General features: G+C 34.6%; 1 pseudogene; it reads left to right on the top strand.

Moving 5' to 3' along the window:
• The first annotated feature begins 8,662 nt into the window (after positions 1-8,662).
• Positions 8,663-10,529, top strand: LOC100683118 (annotated as a pseudogene).
• Positions 10,530-27,755: the final 17,226 nt, after the last annotated feature.

The raw sequence follows: 27,755 nt of genomic DNA, 5'->3' as shown, positions 1-27,755 counted from the left end.
CCTGCAAGGAACCCAATATGGGACTCGATCCCAGATCCCAGCTCACACCCTGCGTCGAAGGCAGATGCTCAACCACTGAGCCACCCAGGCGTCCTGTTCCCCTCCTCTTCTTAATCTCATTTTGTACACACCCTGGGAAATTTTTTCCATACCCTGGGTTTCCAGTGGTTGTTACCCAAACTTGAACACCAACCTACACTTCTCTGAGCTGTAGTCTCCTATATTTGCTGCCTACTAGGTCACTCCTCCTGTGGGAGCTCCAAAGTCCACATGTCCCAATCTTATTTATTTTCCTATCATCCCTATCTTGATAAATCGCTTCATGATTAAGACATTCATCTGAGCCTAATATCTAAGAGTTAATTTGAGTTTCCCACTTTCTTTACTTCCGTAACCATGAAGGTATTTTTACTGACTGACTTCCTTAAGTAATAGGAACATTAATGGATTTATGATTGCACTCATCAATCCATGATTTTTACTACATCTGGTTGTCATGACTTGCATCTTTATGTACAAAGTAATATTTTGCAGTAGGTAATTTTTCTTTCTTTTTTATATTTTTTAAATTTTGGTTATGCTCAGTGCATTAAACAAATCTATTATTCTAAATTTCTAAATTAGGCCTTTTATGTAGCATCACTAAGTTCTTTATTTTATTTCATTTCTTGATTGACTATCTTTTATCAAGTGTATATTTTCAAGACTGACTCACTATTTCTCATTATCTTATATATTCCCGAGTTTGAGAGTGTTATTGTGTGTGTGTTTATTTGGTTTTACACAATATTATTACTTGTGTGGGTTTATATATGCACCAAAGAGGTCATAATACAGAACAGTCCCATCATCTAAAGGATCCTTTATGTTGTTCTTTTATCATTACACACACATGCCTTCCACCCTTCTCTGTCTTCCTGTTGTTCTTAAGCCCTACCAATCATTGACTAGTTTTTCATTTCTATAATTCTGTCATTTCAAATATATTATATAAATTGAATTATACACTATGTAAATTTTTGTTTTGTTTTGTTTTTACTCAGAATAATTCCCTTGAGATTCACCCAAATTGTTTTATGTATCAATAATTTATTACCTTTTATTGCTGGGCAATATTTCATGATATAGATATATACTATATATTTTTATTATCAGAAACTTTAAGATATAGCAGATTTTCTTGTTGTACTATGAAGGAAAATCACCAAAAAATAAAATGGAATGTCAATCATGTAAAATTAATTTTTAAATTAAAAGTAGTGCATTTATAATGAAGGATGGCAGTATTACATTTAAAATCCTAGCTTTCAAATTTTAAACAATTTAACACTTCTTCCCCCAAAACAGTATGAGCTTCCCCCCAAACAGTATGTTTGAGTATGAACACAAAGATAAATTTAATTTCTTATTTTTTTTCATTATAATAAATAGTGAAATTCAGGTAAGAATACTGTGCTATTTTTCTAATTTTATGTAACAAGTTACCAAAACTTGGCATTTTGAAAAAATACTCTTTTATTATCACATAATTCTATCGGTGAGAAGTTCAAGTAGCCTCTCTTGGGTTCTCTCTTGCAAAGTGTTACAAAAACAAAATCAAAGTGTTCACTGGGCTGGGCTTTTTTCTGGAGACCCAGGTGAAGAATCCACTTCTCAGCTCACTCAGGTTGTTGGCAGGATCATTTCCTTGTGGTTGTAGAACTAAGATCCTATATCCTTGATAGCTACCAGACAGGTTCCCCAAGGCAGCTCCATTTCACCTTGCATGGTCCCTTACATCTTTGAAGTTGCATTGGCTCATTGTGTCCTTCTCACTCTTTGAGTCACTCTTTCTCTTTTGCTATCAGACTAAGAAAATTTTGCTTTTAAAGGGACTCAAAGGTGCCTGGGTGGCTCACTTGCATAGGCATCTGACTTGATTTCAGCTCAGTTCTTGATATCACAGTTGTGGGATGGCCCGTGTTGGGCTCCATGCTGGATGTAGGTCCTGCTTAAGATTCTCTCTCTGCTTCTTCCCTCTCCCCACTCATATGTATGCATGTGCATGCTCCCTGTCTCTAAAAAAAAAATAAATAAATAAAAATAAATAAATAATAATAATAATAATAATAATAATAATATAGGACCCCAAATCAAGTTCTGTTTATGGATCCTAACTGACAATGGGGCTAGCAGATTCCTTATACTGAGTGGGACTGTTCACAAATTTTGCTTTGCTACGCCTGGGCCCCTGAGATATCTGCTGGGCTGTTAAGGAGTGATTCTCTCTTGTGAACTTATAAAATGGATCTGAGTTTCAGGAAAATCAGCTGCATCTTATATGAAATGCAAGGCAATCTTTAAAAATCCTCAGAAATTTTCTGGGAAAATAAAAAAGGAAGTGGAACAGGAATATAGTCTTAGAGTTCTGTGACAGTCAGGGCTACATGGGTGGGACATTTGTGAGAGGCAGCCATATTGGCCATTGCCCTTGCCATACCCTTCAGAATGCATCCCAGATGTGTGTGGTAAACACAAAATGGATAAGTCTACTGGGAAGGGAAGACAACTCCTGGAAATGCAACAGTTAAACAGTAAGACATCTGAGTAGCTATAGCAAGAGGCATATGCTTAGTTATTTTACTTAAGAAATGGAATATTGACTCTGTTTTTCACACTGTAGAAAGAATTTGAATCGCTTTATAGTCGAGAGAGTCCTCTAATCAAAAAGTAAGCAGGGTAAGATTCTTGTTGTCCCCACTGTGGAAGACAAAATCAGAAGCAGCTGTATGAGGATCATAGACATATAATGAATCAGCAGGGTCAAGCATATAGGAAGAAAGTCATTTCTGGATAAAAAGAAATGGGCAGTATATCTTAGAGTAGATGTAGAATAAATGAATCTTTCTGAAATTACAAGTAATAAATAGTCTGACTCTATTTTCAGCAAACATTTAGATGGAGCTAAGAATTTTTCATTAAATATAAGGATCATAATGCATAGAAATGCTTACCTCACTTCCCTAGTAGAGAAAAGTATTAGGATAAGAAAATAAATTCAAAATATCTAGACAATATAAATGAAAAATTAAGATTTAGTAATTAGAGAAACTCTTTAAGTTCACCTTGCTAAAACTTTTAAGCAATTCTTAAAAGGAGGGAGGGAATTGAAGATAGAGAACACAAGAATTCCAGTTTTAACTTACTGTTTTCAAAAAATAATTTGTTTAAATTAACTATATAATGACTATAGCATGTATTAGTCATTCCCAACTCTCCTAAAGCACCCATGTATGTCTTGACATTAAATAAAGCTATGTTTTTAAAGATTTTTATTGATTTATTCATGAGAGACATAAAGAGAGAGAGGCAGAGACATAGGCAGAGGGAGAAGCAGGCTCCATGCAAGGAGACTGATGTGGGACTCAATCCTGGATCCCGGGATAACACCCTGAGCCAAAGGCAGACACTCAACCACTGAGCCACTCAGGCATCCCTAAATAAAGCTAACTAAATAAAGCTAATTAAGAGTCAGAGCCATCCTGGAACCACCTCTGTGCCATGTTTTTCCCAACCATGATCCAGTGTGGAAGGAAGCATTTGAGACCACTGAAATTTGTACACTTCTTCCTAGATGATTTCAGAAGAGGCGATCAGGATAACTTATAATTTGCTTCATATCCTTGTTTGTTTCACTAAAAGAGGAAAGCCATCTGTGTCTTTACCAGGTTCCAGAAAGAAGATGGCAACCACACCAATTATTAGAAAAATGGAAATTCAATATGAAGGATTGTTAACCTTCATATACAAAGTTGTTAATGAGATAACCAAAAAGGTGAAAACAGAAAAGAAAAGTAACAATTGTAGAAACAGTTATTAACCCTGGCAAAGAGAAAGGGTTGGGATTGCTCCTGGTAATTGAGATCAATTTTCTCATCTCTAAAATGAGGCTGTTGGACCAAATTGTCTCTAATATCCTATGACTAATATTCCTCACAATCTGTGCCTTAAAATTCTGTGATTATATAAATCATGCTTAATTAACCCTTAAATAGGATTGTGCTTATATTTCAGTTAAAAAAATAAGCACTGGCATATTAGGATAATGCTATAAAATGTATAGAATAAACTCCAAATTATAATGACCCAACCATCATTGAATCTTATTTTTTGTTCACTTAAAAGCCACAGAGAGATGACCCTGATTATTGGGAGATTCTCCTCTACTCAGTGACTTAGGGACACAGGGACCAAGGTCCTTCCATCTGTTAGTCCCCTATTACATCAATTATTATGTTCATCTAAATCAAAATGGAAGGAGAAATAATACGTAGGGTTTACGCATGGGAAGTTTTTATGATCATGCCTTGAAATGGTCTCATTCTTTCCACTCACATTCTATTGGTGAGAACTCAGTCATTGTCAAGCCCAGTTGGAAGTAAGGTAGGAATATTTAATCTTGCTGTATCCCCGGTAGGAAAAGAAAGATGTTTGGTAACCAGCTAATAATAAGCCAGCGACAGCTTGCCTTATGAAAAAAATCCAAAGAAGCAACATTTTGGAGTCTAAACTTTGCAATATGAGCTGCTTAATTAATCCATGTTTAATTAAAAAAATATCCAAATTACTTTCTTTTTCAATAAATTGATTATTACCCATCTTGATAACTTTCTTTAGAAGTCAATATGTTACTTAAAAATAAAATACTATATATTAACTAATTTTATCTTTTATTCCAAAACAAAATGCTCTTTATAGTACTAAGTTACTGCAATATGCTGAAATATTCTATTTATAGATTCATGTCTCCCACTGCAATTTATTTATCTGTCTATCTATCTATCTATCTATCTATCTATCTATCTATCTATCATCTATCATCTATTTATAATGCATAATGGAGAGGGGCAGAGAGAGAGGGAGAAAGAGAATCTAAAGCAGGCTCCATGCTCAGTGCTGAACTCAGCATGGGGCTCAATCTCATGACTCTGAACTCATGACTTGAGTCAAAGAGTCAGATGCTTAACCAAATGAGCCATCCAGGCACCCCATCGCCCACTTCAGTTTAAACCATTCCTGTGCAGGAACTATATCGTTTTCATTTTATGTATTCTTAGCACCAAACTGTTAAAAAAGAAGTGACCTCAAATGAAAATGAAGTGTTTTAAATCTTCTCATTTCTACATCTTATTGAACAGGTTTAAGGTTGTTAGTGCTATACAAACTTTTTTGTTGTCATTTGTTTTTGTTTTTTCTGTGCTTGTTTTTTGTGGTTGTTTTTATGAGCAGCATGAAATCAAGTATCTTGGAAGCTACTATGGAAGAAAAACAGGACTGAGAATACACTTGTGGAAAATGTTTTCTTTCCCTAACCAAAGCCTTAACCCATCACTGGAATGAATACAGTACTTGCCCTCAGTCTCCTACCCCATTGTGATGGCTAGTTTTATGTGTCAACTTGACTGAGCTAAGGGATACTCAGACAGCCAGTAAAACAGTATTTCTGTGTGTACCTGTGATAGTTTTTCTGGAAGAGATTAGCTTTGAATTGGTGAACTGAGTAAAGTAGATGGCCCTCTCCAATGTGGGTGTGTGTCACCCAACTTTTTAGAGTCTGAATAGAACCAAAAAACAAATGAACAAATAGAACAAAAAGACAACAAAGGGTCAAATTCCCTCTCTGTTTGAGCTGAGACATTCATATCCTTCTTCCCTTAGACATTGGTGCTCCTAGTTCTCAGGCCTTTGGACACAGATTGAGATTTATGCAATAGGCTCCCCTGGTTTTCAAGCCTTCAGATAGACTTAGACTGAATGACAGATACTGTCTCTCCTGGTTCTCCAGTTTGTAGACTGGGGAACTCTGGGACCTCTTGGTCTTCATGATCACATAAGCCAATTCCTATAATAAGATTTTATATATCTATATATCTATATCTATATCTATATCTATATCTATATCTATCTATCTATCTATCTATCTATCTATCTATCTATCTATCTATCTTCTGTTTCTTTGGACAACCCCACAGAAATATATCCTTCCTTGGTATGAAGAAGTGTTAACTCTCAGGAGTTACAAATGGCTTCACTAAAACTTATAAACTTCATTAACAGAGATGAATAAACATATCTAGTAGGTTGGTTCCTTCCCAAATAGAGATCAAAAGTAAACCCACTAATAACTGTTTCTGAGACCTCACCTTGACCCATTGTCTAGGGTCAAAAGAAGATCTGGAGTTCTACTTCCAGTGAAGGTGAATTAATGAGGTGCCAGACATTAGCAGCCAGCAGGCTATGACCCTTGAAAAGAGGCATAGACCATGGGTGTCTCCTAAGGATGATGATAAGGAGCAGCCATTGCAGGCTAAGGTGGTAAAGGCAAAGTACAGAGGCTTGAAGGATGGTTTCTCTCTAGAAGCTGTACTGATTGAGCAGAAAACTATTTTTGGCCTCAATCTCTTCATCTGTAAGATGAGAAGTTTAGACTAAATGAATTCTAAGGTACCTTCAGTTCTAAATTCTAATAAGCATAGTGGTTATGAGCTTTTACCCTGGAGAGAGAAGACCTGGAGCTGAATATTGACCCTGACTCTGTAAGCATGAGTGAGTGATTTAATCCCCCTAAATATTAATGCTCTTATTAACAAAATGGACATAATATAGTGCTTTCCTTATAAGTTAGCATACTGCCTCACCTATAATAATAGCTGAATGAATGTGGTTATTAAAATTTATATTACTGGATATCAATCTCTCCAAAAGTAATACTTTTCAAATACCTCATTTATGTAAAATCTAAAAATCAATAGGGTTGTTATGAGAGTTAAAGGACATGATGCTTATGGAATTCTGTATAAAATAAAGAATAGACAGTTATTAATTGCAAATTATTTATCCTTCAAGAAAAGGACCTTAATTAGTAACCGTAATTTTAATCATTGTTTTCTGCTCACCCCATATATATGTTATGTGTCATAGGGAGGGGTTTCATAAAAATCTAATCTAACAGTTTGACCCAAAACCATGAAATAGTTTTTTTTTCTTTACTAGAATCAGAGACAAGTATCAATTGGGAGATACAAGTGAATTACAGTCTTTCCTTCATACAGGTGAAAGTTTAGATTCTAAAATATATAGTCTTGGAAATAACAAGAAACACTGCAAAATAGGGGGGAAAGCTGAGGGGGCCTGTTAGGATAAGTAATACGTCCATAGTTGTAAATTTTAGCAATGCTACAATGAAGTGAGGTGGGGGGAGGGGGGTGAAGTTGGGGGGTCCTGGGAACCCCTGACCACAAAAAAGAGTAGAAGTAAAGGGCAAGACATGTTGAAGGAAACTTCTTAAAGTAATATAAGTGATTTTTAGGCTGGAAACTTAAATGTTAAATTAAATGAAATCAAGTTCCCAAACTCATGACTATGAAAAATAAGTGGAGTTTTAGGGAAATCCTTTGTGGGAAAGGTAAAAATGAGATTGATAGACCAGTGCTGCACATATGAATGGGCAGGGGAAAATAAGCTTTGGTCAATGTTGTTTCTTACCGAGAATTAAATATGTGCTTCAGCAAAGTTTTACCTCTGAAACACTAAACTTGCAACTTTGAGTTTTCCTGTTGTCACATTACAATAAATATTCACCAAACAGGAAATTAAAAAGAGATATTCTGTATGAATTGAATTGTACTTTCAAATCCCTGTTTTTGATACCCATATGTATCTAATTTTGTTGAAGGTACCAGGTACTCTGAAGTTAGATTTCACAGGAAGTTGAGATTCTCCTTTCTTTCTTGTACTCAGTGAAATCCTTCAGCAGTATAAATCCCTTTGAAGTCAGGTCGATATGCCAATGTTGAATCAAATTCTGTGAACTTCAAAGCTCACTCTGTTGTGGAAGATAGCCTGGTGAGGCTAGATATTGCAAAAAGAAATAAGAATATGACTTGAACATTTTAACTAAGTTGGTTTCTAAAGTAGTATTGAGGTTTCTTAGTCTGTGAATATTCATCTTCTCTATACACTTAAAATATTTAATACTATAGTATTATTACTATCATATTCCAAAATTTTGTTTTGCCATAGAAGTCTGATGAACTTTCTTTAGATGGGAATTTTACTTTCCTTTTATCTTACATGAAGGAGGTGTGGGAAGAGCGTAGAATTTAGAATCTTAGAAGCTTCATGAAGACTTCATCTGTGTGTCCTTGGGTAAATTGTATTAAAAAGTTAATTTTAAAAAATTATATCATACAGTTTTTATAAAAATATATAATAATGTATGCATAAGTGCTTAACATTCAATTACAGTAAATTTAAAGTATTTGAGTAGAGTTGATTTCCTTTATTCCCCATGAAACACTAAAAATTTTCAAGGCCATGAATGTTCAGATTAAATTATTTGATTAATCACTCAAAGTGGTGAATATATGGGCAACATCTCCTTGTTTTGTTAGAATGAGATACTGCTGTATTAAAATGCTATTATAGAGCCTTCTTCAAACAAATCAAAAGAAATTTTAAAAACTGGCATTAAGCCTTCCAATACCACTTGAGAGCAAACACTTGTTATTTAATTAAATGACCAGATGCGTTCTTTATCAAATAATATTGAGAGTCAATTCTGTACTAGGCACTATTTTCATTAAAAAAAATGCAATAGCTCTTCCTGTGCACCCGGTTAGCTATGGTAGATGTGAAGATCCTGAACCACAAAGCCAAGGTGACCAAGCCCAGGAGGCACTGGTGGTCAACATCAGTGCAGCCCAGGGGCTGTAGGATGTGCTGAGGACCAACTTGGAGCCTAAGGGCACCATGAGAATGCTTGTTTCTGGTGCTGGAGACATCAAGCTGACTAAATATGGTAATGTGCTGCTTCGTGAAATGCAAATTCAACACACAACAGCCACCGCCACCATATAAGCCAAAGTAACTGCCCAGTATGGCATTATAACTGGTGATGGTATCATGTCCAATGTCCCTACCATTGGAGAGCTGCTGAAACAGGCTCCCTACATTTCTGAAGTTCTTCATCCCAGAATAATAACAGGATTTGAAGCTGCAAAGGAAAAGGAACTTTAGTTTTTTGAAAAAGTCAAAGTAAGCAAAGAAATGGACAGGGAAACACTTATAGATGTGGCCAGAACATTTCTTCACACTAACATTCATGCTGAACTTGCTGATGTTTTTTGTCTGTTTGTTGTTCTTGTTGATGCCTTCAGAGCCTGTTGTGGACTCCACTTTTGCCATTATTGACTTCTTTGTGGTTGAGATCATGGAGACGAAACATAAATCAGAAACTGATACAAGCTTAATCAGAAGTCTTGTTTTGGACCATGAGGCACAGCATCATGATATGAAAAATAGAGAGTTGAAGATGCATACATCCTGATAGGCAATGTGTCATTAGTGATATGAAAAAACAAGAAGGGTCTTCTTTTTTTTTTTTTTTTTTTTTTTTTTTTTTTTTTTTTACAAGAGTGCACAAGAGAGAGAAAAAATTGTAAAAGCTGAAAGAAAATCCATTGAAGACAGAGTTAAAAAAATGATTGAAATGAAAATGAAAGTCTGTGGTGATTCAGATAAAGGATTTGTTGTTATTAATCAAAAGGGAACTAACAGCTTTTCCTTAAATGCTCTTGCAAAAGAAGGAATAGTAGCTCTGAGTAGAGCTAAAGAAAGAACTATAGAAAGGCTGACTTGCTCAGTCAGTCAGCTCAGTGGAGTAGCTCTAAATTCTTTTGGTGACCTAAATCCTGATTGTTCAGACATACAAGACTTGGTTATGAGTATACATTGAGAGAAATAAATTCACCTTTATTGAGAAATGTAACAATCCTCACACTCTGTCACATTATTGGTCAAAGTGCCAAATAAGTACACACTCATTCAAATCAAAGATGGAATAAGAGGGGTACCTGGGTGGCTCAGTTGATTAAGAGTCCGACTCTTGATTTCAGCTCAGGTCCTGATCTCAGTGTCCTGAGATCAAGCCCTGTGTCTGGCTCCATGCTCAGTGGGAAGTGCTTCAGGATTTGCTCTCTCTTTCTGCCCCTCACCCTACAAACTCACTCTTTCTCCATCTAAAATAAATAATTAAATCTTTAAAAAGATGCAATATGAGATGGCTTGCAAGATGTTAAAAATACTATTGATACTATTAATGATAGCTATATAGCTATATAGCTGGGGGATGGGGCAGTGGAGGTGGCAGTGGAGAAACCTTGATTAAATATAAGCCATGTGTAAAGGGCAGGGCTCAACTTGGAGTTCAAGCACTTGATGATGCATTGTTTATTTTCCCATGGTTCTTGCTTAGAACTCTGGTTTTGACCTTCAGGAAAGACAAGAGTTCAAGCAGAACATTCAGAATCAGATCAATCTGTGGTTGTGGACTTGAACACAGGTGAGCCAATGGTATAGCAGCAGAGGTGGGCTTATGGGATAACCACTGTGTGAAGAAACTGCTTCTTCACTCCTGCACTGTGATTGTCACCACTGTTCTCCTAGTTGACAAGATCACATGAGCTGGAATGTCTTCTCTAAAAGGTTGAATTGATGCTTCCCCTGTGTCATCTGAGTCATGAAGACTGTACAGTGGTCATAAGAATATAGCTATGGAATTTTGTCTAATATTAAATAAATAAATAAATAAATAAACAAATAAGTAAGTAAAACACCTCTGTGCTTGTGGAGCTTATATTCTATATTATTTATAAATGTAAAAAATTACATTATATTAACCATGTATATTATGGTAACATATAAAATTAAACATGTAAGTATAAATATAAAATCATTTTATTTATTAAAATTTATTTTAACTAAATTATATAACAGTAGGAAGTGCCATAGAAGAAAAGAAAACACAGAGCAGGATTAGGTGTTTCAGCAATGGAAAGAGTCCTTGAATGTACATTGAATTTTACACAGATTAGTAGGGTGGGCCTTAGTGAGCCTATGGTATTTGAGTGGACTTGAAGCTGAGAGAGCAAGCATTGTGAAAACTAGGGGAATACATGTGAAGCAGAGGCAGTGACAGTGGGAAGGATGGAAGGCAGGAAGTGGTCACTTCAAGTGTTTGATTAGCATGGTTTTCCAGAAGCAAGGAGGAGAAATAATAGGAGATGAAAAGGTGGGACTAATTGTGTAGGGCCAATAAAGTTATTCTATAATTTAAGTATATTGTAAGTGAATTAGCAAGAGCCATGGGTGGTATTTGTGGGGAAGATGGAATTGTTCAGGTTCATATTTTGAAAGGACAGCTCTGACTGTGGTGTTGAGAATAAACAGCGGAAGGACAGGGATAGAGCAGAGAGCAGTGAGAAGGTTACTGCAGTCAGCAGAGGAAGGGGTAAGAAGGGCCCCTAGGGAGGTGCCAGCAGTGTAGGAGAGGGAAAGTGGGCAGGTGCAGATCGCACTCTTAAAGTAGAACCAACAGGGTTTCCTGGGGGGAGGTTATATGTGGGACTTCAGAGTAAGTGAGTGGTCACAGCTGACCGGTAAATTTGTCTTTCTTCCATGGTGAAATGGCCTAAGTATATTTAAAAGACAGACATACTGGTACTAACTTAGGTAGGCAGTCATCACAATTCTCATGATTTGGTCTGGCCTGGGTCACAGCATTTCATTTCTGGGATCATAGAGTGTTAAACTACAATAAAAAGCTTAGTGGGTCCTATCTTCAGATATTACTTAGCACAAAGTTTAGTTTCTGATAGCTCAGATTAAATGAAATTTTGGCAGGCAAATTCAAAGGAAATATTATCTGCCAATTTTTCTTTCTTTAGTCATGATAGCTGGTTTTTTAAATAAAATGGATAGGTTTTAGAGAAGGAATTAAATGTATTGGAAAAAAGTGAATTGCCATGAAAGTTAAGTTTTAGGTCATTTTAATGTAATTAAAATTGTCTTTTAAAAGGCATTGTATAAAATGAGTGAAATAAAATGTCAAGAACAATCACTTTTAGAATCAGTTAACAGTAAAACCAGAATCTTACAAATTACCCAAAGCAATTTAGCTCAAAGTGGGTGAAGGAGTGGTTAAAATTGTTTTTAGAGCTAAAAAGATTTTGGTTAAAACACAAATATTCAATATACTTGGCTGTTTTTAGCTTTCTTCTCTTCTAAACAAATGAGATGATAATAATTACCTTATAGAATTGGCATATGATGATAAATGCAAATAATTTCAATAAAATTGCTTGTAATTATGTGTAAAATACATATAAATTACTTAGCACGATATTAAAATATCTAAAATGTGGAAGCCCCCACAGCCAGAATTCCTTTTCCTTATAAAATTAAATTCTGATTTTCTTTGGAAGAGAACCTCTTTGCCATTGAATAGGATCTGTTGAGACTATAGTCAGGAGCTGTGTCAATTAGTGCTGCTAAATTGCTATTAAAAAATAAAATAGGGGATCCCTGGGTGGCTCAGAGGTTTGGTGCCTGCCTTCACGTCCAGGGTGTGATCCTGGAGTCCCAGGATCGAGCCCCATGTCAGGCTCCCTGCATGGAGCCTGCTTCTCCCTCTGCCTGTGTCCCTGCCTCTCTGTCTCTCTCCCTGTATCTCATGAATAAATAAATAAAATCTTTAAAAAAAATAAAAAATAAAAAATAAAAAATAAAATAAACACAAAAATATTAATAGCTCCAGTATAGTAAAACTGTTTTACATGTGAATTAAGGGTAGGTGTTACAGGATGGTGGGAAATTACCCTGTAGGTAGGGATTTGGAGATTCATGATATTTCCCATTTGGTGATTCTACTAACCTCTAAAGCCTATTGGAAATGTGTATTTAGCCAGCAGAAGGGTAAATAGAGCTTGGAGGAATCACATCCATTTCTTGAGAGACTAGGGCTTTCTGTGTGCAGTCCACTGACAAAAATTAGTCATGTGACCATACTTAATTGAAAAGGGAAGCTAAAATACAGTGTTCTTAGCTAGTTAGGTATTCCTCAGCTCTATTTTTATATATGGTAGAAAAGGAAAAAGGAATTTTGGTGGATAACTAGTCATGTTAGCCAAGGTCACTGAATCATACACTAGGTCAAATGTGGCACCTGAACCAATACTAGCCAGGTATATACCATCTTCTTTTTAGCTGTATGCTTTTGGAGTTATTTTCTTATGGTTGATCTGTGGATTATAGCATACAGCCAAATTTATTGCAATCTACTTGAGATTTATACAAACAATTGTTTGTATACAAACAATTGCAGATATAGATGGTTTCTTTCGTTCTTCCTTTGTGCTATTATTGTCAACTATATTACATCTATGTATGTTTCTAATCCAACAATATAGTGTTATAATCCTTGCTTTATATAATTTTAGGTCTCTTTAAGGAACTAAGAAAAGAAAAAAGAAAAATATATTTATAGTGGGTTTTTTTTTAAGATTTTATTTTATTTATTCATGAGAGACACACAGAGAGAGGCAGAGACATAGGCAGAGGGAGAAGCAGGTTTCCTGTGGGGAGCTTGACGGGGGACTTGATCTCAGGACCCCAGGATCATGCCCCGAGCCAAAGGCAGATGCTCAACCAATGAGCCACCCAGGCATCCCTGCAGTGTTTTTTGTTTTGTTTTGTTTTGTTTTGTTCTTTAATCTACTTCCTTATTTACTATTTTTGGTACCTTTTGGTACCTTTCATTTTTTCCTGTGGAGTCACTTCCTTACTTCATTATAGCTCACTCCCCCACCCTAATTTGTGCTCTTATTGTCAAAGATGATATGTCTCCATGTGCTCTAGGGCCAACAGTTCAATTTTATGGATATTTCTTATGGTATTTTTTGTAAAAATCAATAAAGACAACAACAGAGAAGAAATATATCTTTTTTAGTTACTATGTAATTACCTTTCTGGCAATCTTTATATCAATTAGAATTATTGTCTGGTGACACTTTCTTGAATAACTTCCTTTAGTGTTTCTTGTAAGAGTTCTTATAATTTTTAATCCTCTTTTCTCTTTCTTTTTTCATTCTGGTACTCCCATTAAGCATATTTTGGTACTTTCAATGATGTCCTAAAGGTCTCTGAGGTGCCATTCATTTTCCTGGATTCTTTTCTTTCATTTCTCCATTGCATATGTTCTGGTAATTTTTTTTCAAGCTTTTTATTATTATTATTTCTTCTACCAATTCAAATTTGCCCTTTTAGAGGATTTCTCATTTTCACTGTAATTTCCAATTAGTCTATCATACCTAATATATCTAAGAGTACTAATATTTTCTAGGGGGAAAAGAGCCAACATTTTTTTACCTAACAATAATGTCTCATTTGAATACAGATTTTTTGACATTACAAATTAGGTAAGCAAAAATCAACAATAGTCTACATCATGATCTCACCTCTCACCATTTTCCACCATCAAAAATACAATGTTGTGGCACCATGGAAAGGAAGTGAGATAAACCTTTAGAAAAAGTAAGTTAAAACCTTAAACCTACTGCTTACATGATAAATTGGAAAATCATAGAACAAGTTTGAGACTCAGTTCTTCAGATGGTGATAATATGTGCCCTCAATTCTTCAAAAATATTATAAAAATAGAATACCCTCATACATTCTAAGACATTGTAAACCATAAAAGTCTACATAAATATTTAACGTTATTAAAATTAGAACAAGGGATCCCTGGGTGGCGCAGCGGTTTAGCGCCTGCCTTTGGCCCAGGGCGCGATCCTGGAGACCCGGGATCGAATCCCACGTCGGGCTCCCGGTGTATGGAGCCTGCTTCTCCCTCTGCCTGTGTCTCTGCCTCTCTCTCTCTCTGTGACTATCATACATAAATAAATAAAAATTAAAAAAAAAAAAATTAGAACAAAACGTTTGTTAATATAATTCCATAATGCCATATATAATACATGTGATATTATATAACATATTATTTTACATAACATATGACATACTTAGCAAATTAATGTAAAATGTAAATTTATATGAACTGATGGTTAGACATACCTAAGTTGGCAGTGTTATTCAAAAGAGTAGGCATTTTTATGGCAAGGTAGAAATTTATCGAGCTGCTTGGGAGAGATAAATGTCATTAGGTCAGCAATTCAGAGGAGTGTATCCAGAGGACAAAAGTCATCATGGAGATGCAGCAAATATAAGGAAAGAGAAGCAGCAGAATTCATCATTCGAGTTCTCCAAAAGTGAGGATCTTAGGAACAGGAGATAAACTGAGGTTAAACTATGTAGACCCTGAGAATGCCATTCCTCCATCAACTTAATGTTAAAATGAGAAACCCCCCAATGAAAACTTCATATCCGACATTCTTGCACACTCCTCATTTAAATGGGACATTTTGTCAGTAATATTGTAAAATAAGCTAAATATATTTTGATGTACCTGTGATCCTGGAGAAATATTGGTGAAGTGTGTATGAAGGGTCAAAGAAAAGGCAATGATCATGTAGAAAATAACTAGGATAAAACTCAAGAACTAAAGTAGGACTGAAAATCACAGTTATGACTAAAACTTTCCAAAGCGATATTCACTGTAATGTAAAATGATGAATTAACACTTTAGTAAAAAGTACTTCCAATGAATCTCCACTATAAAAATTGAGGATGCTGGGGAACACTGGGTATTTGAATATAATTTTGGAGATGTGATATTTGTTCTCAGAATATCTACTCTTTTTTAGTAAAGAGTTTCTCTTTTATACATCCCTTTAAAATATTTATTAATATGTACTATATTAAGTGATGATGGTGAAATTAAGAAAAGACACTAACACATGTGCAACTATTTGTCCAAGTAAAAAAAACATTCAGAAACAAATATAATTCCACAAAAACATACTATATAATATGCATTCCTATATTTGGTGGACTTTTTAAAAAGATTTTATTTATTTATTCACGAGAGACAGAGAGAGAGAGAGAGAGAGAGAGAGGCAGAGACAGAGACAGAGACAGAGACAGAGGGAGAAGCAGGCTCCATGCAGGGAAGCCTGATGTGGAACTCAGTCCTGGGTCTCCAGGATCACGCCCTGGGCTAAAGGCGGCGCTAAACCGCTGAGCCCCCTGGGCTGCCCTATTTGGTGGATTTAAATCAAGAGTTATGGTCTCAATGCGTGAATATTTTCCATCACAAATTTGAATCCTTACAAAACCCGAAGTTTCAGAATACTATTTCATTGGTTGACATTCATTTACCCAATTGTATCTTCAGAACACAGTCTTTTCCTTTTTATTCTTTTTTTTTTTTTTTTTCTTTTTTTTTTCCTTTTTATTCTTGAAAGATGAAAAGTCTGAAAATATGCCAGCTCCAATGCCAAAACAAAGAATATTAAGTGATGGAAGCTGTATCAACTGCTTTGTCACTGTTTTAAAATCTTTTAACTCCAGGTGGCTCATTTCCTTTAAAGAAAAATATATTATTTGCATGTATTTGTCTCAACAGGCATGCATCTTCATAAACATGTATTATTCAATAAACTATTTTGTACCTCTATAACTTTCTTTATTTTACTAGATTTTAAATCTGTGAAAGCACAAAGCTTTTTAATTCCATGGGTTGTCAGTTAATTGCCTGCTGAGAATCTGCTCTAGTAGCCAGCTGAACCACCACTGCTCTGAAAATTAAATGGAGCTATTTGCTCTGGTTTAAGTTATACCCCTATGCCAGATAAACCACAAGTGATTAAGTCTCAAGTTATACAAGAAAGTTTTTGCATTTCTTTTGTGGAATTGATTTTCACATTTGGCTACTGAGAATATTTATTATAAAGTACTGTTTACAATGTTTCTTAATATAATGTGGTAAGTTCACCTTTTTATTCTCAGGGACCTGAAATTTGAAGTTTATTGAGCAGTTTTTGTCATTGTTCCTTAACAAAATATTGTATTATTTGAGAAGAGAAATACCGGTCATTGTTTTCAGAATTCTGTGTGACTAGAAAAAAACAAAAACAAAAACACACAGTTTGGAAAGTGATGGGATGTATTTATTAAACATGACAGCCTCTTTTTAAACTAGTTTTACCTTATATGTTTAGTTAAAGCAGTGTGCATACTTCAACAGACTCATTTGCAGAAGCAGACAGTTATTGGCAGATACACACGGTATTTGAGGCCTAGGCCCCTTCCTCACCAGCAGACCTATAACTTCTTAGGCCTTAAGTGTGACGGCAACAGATGCTTCTTTCTTCATAATTGTCCTTTACTTAATAATGATATTCATTTGCAATACCGTACCATATAACACTTTGCACCCAGTAAAACAGAGTTGACAAAAAAAATAATGATGATAGAGTTTTGTGCTACTATAAACCATTTAATAGAGTATGAAACTGAGGTGAATCTCAGTTCTGATTTTTATTGCACAGATTACTTAACTCATGACATGATTTCGGAGGTTTAGAGGCAATAAACCTGACCTTGTCTTAAATGTGTAAAAGTACATAAGCAGCACATATTCATACTTATAGCCAAGGGTATAGGAGGCAAAAACACTACAGCTCATTTCTATGTCTTGCTTAAATAATCATCTGTTAACCAATTTAGATCATACAAATCAATAAACATTAAACACAAAGACAATCCCTCAGTGTGTGGGGAGTTACTAGAGGGGATAGGAAATTGAGAGAGAAAAAATTGGTGCCCTTAGCCCTTCCTGTATTTGAATATAAGACCCAAGATCACACTTCTAAGGAGTCCTTTCCATTTTGTAAGATCAGCCACAGTTGTGTGTTCACTTTGTGTTAGGCATTGTAAAAAGCAAGGAGACAGAGTTCATTCATCTGGACATCCAGTTACCCATTTTTAAATTAATTTAAACCAGACATTGATGTTCTCAAGGCACCACTTGAATAAAATAGAAAAATCCCTGCTCTCAGGTTGCTTAAAAGATTTAGCAGAGGATGAACAAGGGGACAAATTTTAAAAGCCTATCATGCTGCATTAAAGAGATTAGAGTTTATAAAAAAGATGAATAGTCATTGTAGGCTTTCAAACAAGAACTAACATAATTAGATTTTTCTTTGGAGAAAGATAAAATCTTGTAGCTATCTTGTAGATGATAAACAGTCATTCAAGTATTTTAAATAAGATAGTACCATAATCAGATTTGTATTGCAATAAAATAATTTACTCACAGGTGATTTGGAGATTAAATGGTTGATTTGGAGATTGAAAGGCAAAATTAGAAAGTGTAGTAAGTGATTATATTTATAGTGTTAGAGTAATTCTGGAAAAACAACAACAACATAATGGATTGGGGGTTCAAAGAAATTATTTGATTTGCATAATATTAAAGAGGTATTAACAACAGGGTTTAGGAACTGATAGGGTCTATAAAGGGGTGAGGAGATAGGCCTGGATAGTATAATGGGTGTGGAGAAGCTTGGAAATTAATGACAAGATTATTTTATACATATTCTCTCTCTCATATTGCAAACAATATAAAGATCTTTCTTGGATTACAATGAGATTACACCCTATAAACCTGTCCTACACTGAGTATATCTCTAAGTTGATAAATGCATTTAATATACTTAGCCTACCAAATATCATAGCTTAGCCTATCTTAAACGTGTTTGGAACACTTACATTAGTCAATAATTGGGCAAAATCAGCCAACACAAAACCTATTTTATAGTACAATGTTGAGTATCTTACTGCATATCAATATTTTGCAAAAAGATCAAACTTTGAAATATGGTTTCTACTGAATGCATATTGCTTTTGCACCATTGCAAAGTTGAAAAATTGTAAGTTGAGCCATTGTAAATTGGGGAATGTCTGTAATTCTAAACACTACTTCTTTAAACAGCTTTACACTGCTCCCCTCTGCAACAAATTAGTGAAAAGAATGATCTATGCTGTCTCCAATTCCTCCTCTCCCATTCTACCTTATGCCATCTAATCCAACTTTCATGGCATAGCATTACTAAAACTATGCTCATCAGTGTAATTAATGATTTCCAAGGTGCTAAAATCAATGATCAAGTCTCACTCGTCATTTTGCTTGGCCAATTAGTAGCATCTAACATAGCTATTTCTTCTGTTTCAATAATATTTCTTCATTTGGCTTCCAGGGGCCCATATTCTCTACATTTTTTCCTATCTCATTGATCTCACTCTTTCTTATTTCCTTTATTGGTTTCTTCTCTTTCCATCTCCTAATATTAGTGTTGCTCACTGCTCTGTTCTCTGCCCTTTCTCAGTTTATATTCACATTCTTAATTACTTCATCTGGGCTCATGGATTTAAGTATCATCTACACGCTGTGAAGATGATACCAACTTGCCAATTAATATTATCGATTAATATTTCTAATCCAAATGCCCTTTTGAACCCCAAACATATATTCAACTGCTTCCTCAATATCTCCTTGTGGATGTTTAAGAGACATTTTTAATTCAAAATATTTGAAAGTGATTCCTGCTCTGTCCCCTTCCGCAACTATCTACTATCACTTCAATCTGTTTCACTTACAGCATTTCCTCATCTAAGTTGATATTCATGAAATTTCTCAGTGGCCCAGACTAAAAAAATTGAGGCCATTCTTAAATCCATTCTAGTTCTCATACTTGACAGGCCATCAGGAAATCCTATAAGCTCTACCTTCAAAATGTTTCTTGAACCCTAGAATATTTCCCACCCTGCCCACTGTTATATTAGTAGTAAAAAGATCATTTCTCACCTGCATTGTTGCAGCTGAATTCCACCTGAAATCCTTGCTTTCACTCTGCCTCTGTAAAACCTCCCCTCTAAAAAAAAGTCAACGTGAACCCTTATTTTCAGAAAATTTTTTTCAGAGTGAACCTTTAAAAAAGGTAAGTCAGTTAAGTAACTCCTCTAGTCAAAAATCTTCAGTGGCTCCTTATCTCACTCAAAGTCAAAGACATTATGTAGCAAGTGGAGAGCTCTACATAATATGGCAATCCTAGGAACTCTCTGCCTTCATCCTCTACAATTCTTCCCCTCTTTGAGTCAGCATCTGCAACATACAGATTTACCATTCCTTGAAAATATAAATCTACTTCTATCTTAGAGACTTTGTTCTAATTGTTTCTTCTTTCTGGAATCTTCTCCTTATCCAAACCTGCTTAGCTAGCATCCTTATCTTCTTTATGGCTTTGCTCAATTTTTATCTTCTCAGTGAGGTTTATCCTGACAACCATAAAGCAACCTGTCTGAGAAGAAGCGGGGAAGAATGGAGGTAAACCAAAAGTATGAGATACCAGAAAAACTTTTCAAAGAGATCTTTTTTTTTTTTTTTAATTAGTCAGGAATTGAGAGTGAGAAAAATACCAGATCATGTAAGATAAATTTGATTTAGTAGAAAGACCTTGTTTGTGATCTTGGCAAAAATAGCTGATTAGGATCAGTGAGGAGGAAGCCAGCCATAAACCTGTCTTTATGCCATGGGACATATGTAACCAATTAATGTAAAACAATCTGAAATACTCCAAGATTGAAAGACCATCTTGTTTCCACCCACCCCACTCCCATATTTTTTTTCAGGAAAGGATGGTGAAATCCTTTTACCTTATTCTTATAATGAGCATAATAATACCTGGTTGATAATTACAGAATCTTATTTGAAAGCCACTGCTCTTCTACCATACTGTTGTGCTGTACTTTTATTTTGAAGAAGAAAAACTGGGAGTCCAGACCAAATAAGGTAATTTAAAACAAAATAAATCTGCCACCCTTTGGAAAGTATTTACTTGAATTTGTATTATTTTGAAATGATAACAAGATGATGTATTTGAAAACTAAATATATCATTTCATAGATTGATATACCAACATAATATATTCAAAGGTTCCATTTTTGAGGCATTACTATATATGCTCAGAATATGGATGATCTGACCAATATGGGAGTGACAGTTATTTTAATAAAAGGTACAAAAAGTCAATAGCTCTACCTAGCAGGCCTCTTAGCTTTGGGTTCACCCTGCTACTTCTACAAAATGAGAGACCATCTCCAATTGCAATACCTTGTGGATTTTTTTTTTCTCTGCTGATAATGTTATATTTGTTGAAAGAGTGCTTCAGACTGCTCTTGAAACATTATTTGTGTGTTTCTTATGGAAAAGACATATAGGGAAAGCAAAAGTCACACTGGAAAAATAACCTCTAAGAGTTTATATACAGCATCCATTCTTAATATCACTGCAACCTCTTTTTGTAATATAATAAACTTGAAATTTTAGTTCCCAAATTCACCATTTAAATTCATTCATTTAAAATTTAAAGATTTTTTTTCCTACTTCCTGTACCAGAGAATGCCTCAAATAAAAAGTTTTGTTGACATACTCAGCAATTAGGATTCAGTGTTTTAATAAATTTGGTTTTGCCAGGGCAATGACAGGGCTTAAGATTTGAAGACTTGCACTAGCTGTTTCTATTACAAGAAATCAGAAATTCAATCATTTAGCTCTTTATTTCATTAAAAGAATACCCTCAATTAATAAAATAGCAGAAAGTATTTAAGTGCCCACTCATTACTGAGTGAGTAAATAAATAAATAAATAAATAAATAAAAGGGACTGACTTTAGAACACTTTTAAAGAAATATGACCACCTGAGTACAAGTTAACAACTTCCAATTTATCAGCCATCTGGCTGCAACATCTGTTGCTGGTTGATTGCCAGTGTTCTTTTGCGTGGTCTGGATTACCAGGTGGGGCAAAGAAGAACTTTTCTCGGTAGAAGAGGCTCATTCCTTGGATAAGAATATACATATAACAGTGACTCTCTTTACTAGAAGCTCATAATTTATTGCCACATCTAATTATTTTCTATTGAGAGCAATGATCTGTCCTATTGCTCTTGTTCCAGCTTAGGTTAGAGACCTACTTCGGCCTGCCCACAAGTGAATTGATATGCAATTACTGAATTGCTTATCAACAAACAACCCCTGAGCATTGCAACTCTTGAGCAGTACTGTGAAAGGAGATGTTGGGTATACAGAAATGAACAGTCACTTCCTTCTTGTACCAATATAGACAGTAAAGTGCAAGGCAGACTGTTGAAGAAGGAAAAGTGGAAATGGGCTAGAGCATTGGTATGATATGGAGCCTGGTTTTAGTTACCGTTACTGAAAGCGTTTTACTTAGGAGAGTGATTTGAACGTGGCACACATACAGCGTTTACAATGTTAGGCAATAGTCAAGACAGAGAAAGAAGCTGGGGCCTATCATAACAAACCAAGAGAGAGCAGTTCTTATCATCCTGGAATCTCGATGTTGGATTCTTAGGCTACTTCTGCCTTCTCCCAACACGTCTCTGCCCAACTATGGCTTCTTTTTCTCCATATGTTTACCTAGCACTTGGCTAGCCAGCTATTCACATTTCCCACTTTCCTGTTTCAGCCCAGAGGGAAACTACTACCTTTCTAGGGCTTTTATTACATTTTATTTTGTTTTGATTTTTAAAATACTGGTTGTCAATGTTCAGATTCAACTTTTTTTTTTATTCTTTATCCCCTTACTTAAAACCTCTTTGTTAGAACTATTGACATTCTCCACCTAAATTCTCAATCCTAGCTAACTTTCCAGAGTTTGACCTACTTTTCCTCAGCCCTGTTTACGATGGCTTATGTCTATCCCAGAAGAATTTCTCTGCAGCCCATTTGATTTTTAATTTAAACTGTTGCCTGAAATATTCAGCTTCTCTTCTCTGCTCAACAGGTGGATTTCTGGCTAACTACAGTTTTCAGTATCATAGCTGATGTTGCCCACTGGCTTGAAACTTTTTGATCCCCTTATCTGGTTCATTTTTGTAGGTTGGTGAGGTTTTAGGTTTTACTCCACACTAGGAAGTGTTACTGTCCATGTCCTCACTATGAAAATGCCTTGTATATGATCCTATAAAAGGCATTTTTTATTAAGAAGAAATATTTAAACCATAACTTAGCCATTGTAGTATGCAGCTTTCCTAGGGCATGCTTCTGTTTTCTTCTTACCCTAAGATTAGCTCTCGCATAGCTATTTCACAAAGCTCCATTTAAGTGCCCAACATATTTAACTTAATGATTTTGCTCTTTCAAGGATAATAAACTCAAATTACTTTAGAAAGGTTACATACTTATGTGAAGCCCCAGTACGTAAGTTGATGAATGAAGAAGGTGTACCTCTTCTGTATATTCAAGTACAACAACAACAAAGCGGCTTCTAGCAACAGTACAGTAATTTCTCTCAACCAAAGCTTCCACTGAGAATGACTGGAAAATCAGAAAACAGTATTTTTCAAAATCTGTTTGAAAGTATTGTCAAACTACCAAGGCAGCAAGAAACTGCAGATTCAAGACTTTAAGAAAAGAAAAACATAGGAACTGGGCCTGATGTTTGACACCATTTTTCACCTGTGGAATTTACTATTTCATAGTGCAGTTGAAAAGCTGAGAAGTGAAGAACTTAAACAGTTCTAATGGGCCAAGTGGACAAAAGTTGGATTTTCGAGCTTGATAAGGAAGAGAAGCCTTTGGATACCAAGCTTTTAGATAGGATCCTGTAGGCAGCATCCTAGCAATAAGGAGGCTGTACTTTAAATGTTTATTACCTATTTATCCCTATTTGTTTTACAGAAAAAAAAAGACACTTTTGGAGGAAGTAGCATCATCCAGAGAATCAAATTTCCTCTACACTATTTCAACTATAGTGCCCATTATCCAACTAAAAATAAAATAGTAAGGAAGCATATAAAAGCAAAAGACTGAACAGATAGCAATAGGAAAAAGAAGAGATGATTGAAATAGACCTGAGTGATTCAGACATCAGAATAATCAGATAATGATTTCTAAAAATGTGTGGTTCATACAATGAATGGCAGATAACTGTAAAACATGAAAAATAACCACATGAAAATACTAAAGAAATACACAAACCAAAATTAAGAATTAAATAAAGGGTTCAACAACAGTTGAGAGATGCAGACGAAAAAAATGTTGAACTGTAATATAGGTCAAGAGAAAATTTATCTGAATTTGCTGTACAGAGATAAAAATGATGAAAATTTGTAAAGCAGCAAGATATATTAGGAACATGCTGAGAAAAACAAAAAACAAATGCGCTTGCATAATTGGAGTGCAAGGAAAAAAGAGAAGATAAGAAGTGAAGAACCAATACTTGAAGTGATAATGGCTGAGATATTTTCCAAACTAATAATGTTCAGTCACAGATTCAAGAAACTATATGGACCTCAAGTAGAAAAAATAAAAGCAATCTACTCATGTAAATAGTAAAAGTCTAAAGACAAAAGGCAAAAAATCTTAAAAGCATATACTAGGCATACTGATTTCAAAGACTGACAACTGACTTTTAACACAAATGATGGACAATAGCTAATGATTATTTATGTGAGTTGACTTTAAAATAATATTGTAGTTCTACATTTATGAAACTTCAGATCTTTTGACTCTAAAACAGGTGTCCTTTCTACCAAGACATTCTAGCATTAAAATTCAACGCTATAACACTAGGTGGCTCCGCTGGTTAAGTGCCTTTGGCTCAGATCATGATCTCAGGGTCCTGGGATTAAGCCCTGTGTCTGGCTCCCTGCTTAGTGCCTGCTTCTTACTCTGTCTCTATCCCCTACTTGGGCTTGCTCTCTCTCTCAAGTAAATAAAAATCCTTTTAAAAATGAATTTTTAAAAATTCATTAATCTATAATCTCTCTTTAGTAAAAATTTTCTTTACCTCAAATTTTCTCATTTATGATCCTGTACATCTAAAATAAGTATTGTTAAATCCTTGTGTTATCTTCCTTAGCAGACAATATAAAAAAACCTGCATGTGGGGGGCACACTAGCACTATGAAATGTCTATGGTGAAATTTATTATTTGTCACTAATTTTTTACATTAATATGATCTAATAGAAAGAGCTTAAGTTTTGAGCTGAGTAAGTGGAAAATTGACATCTTGAGGTTTTTTGTCTAACTGTGTGACTCTGGGTATTCTATTTTTTTTATTTGGGAGTTTTAGTTTCTCTGTCTTAAAATAGAATTTTATTGGAGGATAAAAGGTGTGTATAATTTAAATGAGTTTTATTTTCCCTTTGAAATGTTAAGCAATATTCCATCAACAAAACAGTTGCTTTGTTTATAAAATTCTACTTCTATTACTTGCCTAAATTTGGACTGAAATTGTTTTATGTTTATTGTTTTTTCTTTCCTTTATAAAACACTGTATTTTATTGTAAAATGTGCACAAGACACAATGAAGAAAATAAAGCCAATTCATAATTTTACCACATATGTGCAATTCTATATTTATTTTGCATATGTTCGTACACATTCTTATATAGATAGATGGATATATCTATACATATGTACATACTAATATACATGTACAGATATGTTTATATACATGTTTATAATTTTATACATTTAATTCAGGCTGATCTAATAAAATAGGTCTTTTTATTAAATTTGCCATTGTGTGATTTCCACTGCAGTTTTTTTATCTAGGTGAATATTGGGATGACTAATTTTCAACCTGTACATACAGGTCTATGCTCAGTGTCAGTATCTATATTGTGCCAATTCTAAAATATTCATTATTTTCAGAATAACATACCTATACAATATTGCAGTTAATGCTGTCTCTATACAAAACTTGACCTTCAACTATGATAAATTTCCTAATCATTCTTAACCTCAATTTCTTCATTTATAAAATTGAGACTAGTAATATCTATCTTTCTATGTTGTCATGTGGGTTAGATATAGACTATATAAATCTCTAAAGTCTTAGTATTCATTTATTAAATAGCTGTATTGTTGTTCCTTATAAGGTATTTTTTCCATTCTATCTAGTGGAAAAAAGCATGGTGAGTGAAGACATTTCCAAGAATTTGCCCTCATGCACTTGTGCTGCTGGCTCAAGACTGAGTTAGACTTTGTGCTGGTGTCCCATCCATTAAAATAGGTTTAATTTAGAGAAACAAACTAACAGCAGAAAAGAATGAGCGTTGACAAAGATGTGGAGCAGTTGGAACCCTTGCACGTTGCTGCAGACAGTGTAAAATTGTGCAGTCACTGTAAAAAACAGTTTGTTCCTCAAAAAGTGAAGCAACAGTTCTCAATCTAGGTATATACTGAAGAAAATTGAAACCATATGTTCACACAAAAGCTTGTACATGGATATTCATAGCAACATTATTTGTAATAGCCAAAAAGTGGAAGCAATCCCAGTGTTCATCAACTGATGAATATTTAAACAAAAATTAAAAATTGGCATATCGGGGCACCTGGTTGGTGCAATTGGTTAAATGTCTGACTCTTGGTTTCAGCTCAGGTCATGTTCTCAGGGCTGTGAGACTGAGACCCGCATCAGGCTCTGTGCTCAGTATGGAGTCTCGTTGAGACTCTCTCTCCCTAGACCTCTGGGCCTCTGCTCTCTCTCTCTCTCTCAAATAAATAAATAAATCTTTTTAAAAAATTGGTATAGTAATATAATGGAATATTATTTAGCCATATAAAGGAATGAAGTACTAATACACCTTGCAACGCGGATGATCCTTGAAGACTATTCTAAATGAAAGAAGCCAGACATAACAGGTCATATGTGATATGATTCTATTAATGTTAAATATGCAGATTATGTAAATCCATGGGACCAGGAAATAGATTAGTGGTTGCCAGGAGAAGGGAGGAGTGGAGAAGAAATTGAGAGTGACAGCTACCAAGTCAGGAGTTTCTTTTGGGTGTAGTAAAATATTCTGGAATTCAATGCACAACTCTGGGAATATACTAAAACCACTGAATTATGCTTTTCAAAGGGCTGACTTATATGTAATTAAATAACTATATTTTTAATTGTTTTTTTAAAGAGAGACAAAATTGGGCTGAAAAAGAGGAGATTGTCAAATAATAAAATCTTTAGGGCTGCTCTAAAAAGAGGGAAATTTATTCTGTTGATATTAGGTACTCATTCAAGCATTTTACCCAGGAAAGCAACAAAGTTTCCTATTTAACTAAGAGGGCATTACTAGGAGATCTGAAATAAAATGTACAGGTAATTAGGGTAGAGAACACAGGAAATAGCAGGGACCCATATACAAAACTAATTAGAACTTAGAAGGTTGACTTGAAAAAAAAAATGGATAAACCAGTGGTTTATAAATCAATTATGTGAGTAGGTAATATAAGCCATTTGTTCACAGTAAATGACTATAAATAATTCAGTATTTTGAACTATGTAGGCTAATTCATATTCAATAAAATCAGCAGATGTCAAAATGTCAAATTTTAAAAATGTTTTAACAGATGGTGCTCAAGTGAAACACAATAAATGATCGATCGGAGTTTATCATAGACAATTACTAAAGATATTTTCTTCAATGTTAACAAACAAACAGGCATCACCTTTCAAAGAATTACAGAGGAGTCACTCTTTGTTTTAAATTAATTCTCATAAATATTTAAATTATATTTGATTCTAAATTCTGTGAAGCCATGCACCATGTATTTTTGACTTGGAATGTACTTCCAGTGTCCAGGCATAAGCTGCTGCATCAAAGGTGTTTTAACATTGTTGAATTAAAAAATATATATATCTATATGTATATGTACATATGAATATACTGAAATTATATACTCACATATACTGAATTACATGTACATATATATATAATATATATAAATAAGTGCTAAGCTGAAGTTAATAGTTTGAATAACATTTGTCTAGCACTCTATGGCTTGAAGAAGGACACTGAAAACATTATCTCATTTATTTCCTTCAATTATACTACGAAGTTTACAGAAAATATAATGAATTTTCATTTTACAATTAGGTAACAGAAGC

The sequence above is a fragment of the Canis lupus genome, chromosome 6, assembly GCF_011100685.1.
Source record: "Canis lupus familiaris isolate Mischka breed German Shepherd chromosome 6, alternate assembly UU_Cfam_GSD_1.0, whole genome shotgun sequence".
In the NCBI taxonomy this organism is placed as follows: domain Eukaryota; kingdom Metazoa; phylum Chordata; class Mammalia; order Carnivora; family Canidae; genus Canis; species Canis lupus.
Note: the sequence above shows the minus strand (reverse complement) of the source record. Positions and strands in the feature narration are given on the sequence as shown.